Source organism: Fukomys damarensis, unplaced genomic scaffold (genome assembly GCF_012274545.1).
Source record: "Fukomys damarensis isolate Sample0158 unplaced genomic scaffold, DMR_v1.0_HiC HiC_scaffold_5, whole genome shotgun sequence".
Taxonomy (NCBI): Eukaryota; Metazoa; Chordata; class Mammalia; order Rodentia; family Bathyergidae; genus Fukomys; species Fukomys damarensis.
The window spans coordinates 53,754,566-53,758,214 of NW_022900917.1; positions in this window are offsets into that span (position 1 = coordinate 53,754,566).

Below are 3,649 nucleotides of genomic sequence, written 5' to 3' on the forward strand. Positions count from 1 at the left end.
AAGAAGAAGAAGAAGAAGAAGAAGAAGAAGAAGAAGAAGAAGAAGAAGAAGAAGAAGAAGAAGAAGAAGAAGAAGAAGAAGAAGAAGGGCTTACAGCCTCTCGTTTTAGGACAAGCAGGGGCCTCCAGCCGCATGAGTACCTCAAGGCAGCAGCGCCCACACCCTTCGCTGCTCTCCGGGGACTTCACCCAGGCGCCGGGCGCACAGACCCACTAGGAAGGTGTGGGCGTGGCCGGGGCGGAGCCGGAGGGCTCCCTTCCCTCCCAGGGCTGTGGGGTAAGGTTCAATCCGCAGGAGCGGAGGGGCTTCTCTGCACTTGGATAAAGCCGGGGGCTCTGGGACCGCCAGGAGGCCAAGGTTTCCTGTGTGGGTGAGACGACATCGCAAAACTGGGAATCAGCATAGATGAGACGTCTTCCGCAGCTCACTCCTGCTGTAGAAAGAAGCACTAAGGCCTGTGTGCCATTCAGGGAATTAACGAGTCTGGCCGCTGACTTGTGGGAAGTCCCTTTTCAGCATCTGTGGCTATGTCCCTATGGGTTTTGTACTTTATTGATAAAAATATTTTCATTTTACATTGAAACACTTTGGTATGCCTACAGTAATCCCTGCTTCTAACTGATACACTACTGGATTCTATTTGCTAATATTTTGTTTAAACTTTTGCTCCACATTAACATATGATTGGGACATAGTTTCTTTTTTACTCTATTTACTAGCTTGTGGAACTCAATTTATTCTGGCCTCAGACTGGAGGAGAATAGGGACTCAGGATCCTGCCATTCAGTAATACCTTAACAATCAGAAATTCAAGATTTCTCTCTAAAGAGTAGGTGGTGCTTGAGGAGCCCTTACCTCTAGGTAGTACCTACTAGTCTTTTCCGGTGCTCCTGTCCTTGGATCAAGTTGAGGAGTAGGAATTGCAAAAAAACCACCCATGAAAAAAGAAAAGAAACCATCAGTTCCCTGTAGATTCTCATGATGATTTGTCCTACAAGTTTGCATATTGTGGTTCTCTTATGATGCCTTCTGTCTACAGTAGTACCACCTATGTCTGCCACCCTCATAGTCAAAACATCCTGTGCGTCTATATAAACCTTTGCTTGTTTTGACTTTTTTAATTGAGTTTATTGGTACACTTTAGGTATACAGTACAGTTACATTCATTATTGGGAACTTGTACCTCTACATGACAGGTCTTGGTTCTCATTTTTCCCCTCTTGTCCCTGCCCTCCCTTCACCCCCTCCTCCCCTCCCCATTACAAACACTTTATTTCCATCTTTTCATTTTCTCACATTTTTTTCTTTTCCCTTATTAACCTTCCCCTACCCATCCCACCTTTCTTACACCTTTAGTCCTTTTCTTCCCATTTCACAATGTCAGTTATCTCATTAGGATCTTATGCACTATTACAGTTTATTCACACCAGAATCAATTACTGTTGGTTTAATATTTTACCTTATCTTTTAATAGGTTATTCACTTCACTCACGTTTAGACTATTAAGTGTGATTTCATTCTTCTTACTGCTTATCATTTACTTTTCAGGGTTGTTTCTTTTTCTTTTACCTATTTTTGTGAATTTGATAAAACTGCTAATCATCTCCTTCCTCTTGTTCACCTTTGTACAGTTTCTTTCCACTGGTAACTATGGTCCCCTTTCCCCTAGCTTTTATCACTGCTCACATGACTCTCCTCTTTATTGGTAGACAAAACAGGTCAATTATTTTCGCCCACTGAGTCATTCCCATAACATTACAAATTCTTCCCTTTTCACTTCCCTACCCTGTTCCTCACAAAATGGTCCTTTTTCAATCCCCTTTTGTACACCACTACCACCTACCCAGGAGCTCCAATGATTTGCTAGCATAGTTCAACATTTATTATTTTGCATAACTCTGAGTGACTACCTGATTTTATTCTAATAGTGTATTTTAAGTTCTTTTTCACATAATTTTTTTCTCTACTGAAATTCCATATTTGTTCACTCAATAAACACATTTTACTTTCATGTCTTTCAGCATAGTTTTTAGATACTTTTCTGCTAATTCGAGTAGTTGCTCCTCCACAGGTCACCTTTCTGCTAGTCAGTGGCTCACAGGTCCATTACGTACTGGTCCTCCTACTAGTCCAACTCTGTAATTTGGGTAGGTTTCTCTGAAGAGTGAAGGTTTGTTTGTTTTTTACTTCTCTGCACTCTGGTGGGCTGCAGCTGACATAAGTCCTTTTGACCTAAGTATAACTATTTGGAGTCCAGTCAACAGATGGATATGTCAGGAGTCAGCCACATAGTTATATACAGAATTTGCTTCCTGGTCTGTGGCTCTCACTTTTCTGGGATTTCCTCCCCTCGATTTTTAGCTATTTTCCCCTCGACTCTTTGCCGTCTGGTTTTTCATATCTGTGAAACAGCAGCTTTGTCTAAGTTTTAGTTGTCCCTAGGAGCATAATAAATTGGAAAGTGATTTTTATTTGCTTAATTATGTTACCTGTATCTGGAAAAGCTATGAAATATGTCAAATCTTACCAAAGTTTCCTCAGCTTTTATGGATGTGTTTTATTAGTTTATTGTTTAACTACAATATGAATGAAGAGCTATTCCTTTTTTCTGTGTAATCTATCCTGACAGCAAAGATTCTGTGTGATGGTCAGATGATAACTCTATGACCAACTTTGTAACAAACTTTCATACTGTCTTCCAAAATAGATGTAACTTTTGAAATATAACCATCCTTTATTAAGTTAAGAAAATCTTCTATCCTAGTTTGTCTGAATTTTCTCTAAATCACAAGTAGATGTTGAATTCTACTGAGCGCATTTTATGCGTCACTAATTCTGTATTTTTTCTCATTTCATCTATTCATATGGTGAATTGCACTAATTGATTTTAAATGTTGAACCAACCTTGCATTCCTAGCATGAACCTCATTTGCTTAAAGGGTTACAGTACTACCCTTGCTTTTTTTTTTCCAGTGCAGAAGATTGAATCCAGAGACAACAAAAATAGAAAAGAAGAAAAACAATGGTAATAAGGATTAGAAAATATTTTTTAAATCTTCTAATTAATTTTCTCAGAAATACAAGAAAGGATACTTTGTCTACATAGCAAAATGACACAAGTAAACAAAACTTTAAAAAAGTTAACATATATGTGACATACAAGTAGTGTCATATATGACACATATATATGTAAACACCACATACACACGTGTGTGCATTTCCTAACTGTAACTTCTAAGAGGGCTTAGGAGCTGTGATACCCAGTAGCCATGAGCTCACTCAATATCCAGATCCTGATAGCTAAGAACTATTCTCCACTAAAGGGCTCAGGGTTACTTCTGGAGCAAGGACAAGTAAAGTATAAGATGATCCTGGAACATCTTTTTGAAGCAGGAAGTAAGGAAATCATGGAAACATTTGGAAAAGGACACAGAAGCAACTTGAAAGGACACTCACTGGCTTAATTTGGCAAATATAGTGATAGTAATGGATATAATGCATAAAATAAAGCAAGAGTATATCAGGCCATGATGATAAAATAAAATGGACAAATATAAGTAGAGAAGTAGCATTCCAACTAATAATTAGAATAATGCTTAGAAAACTAGAAACTGGCAACTATGATAGTACAAATTACTTTGAGCAAGAA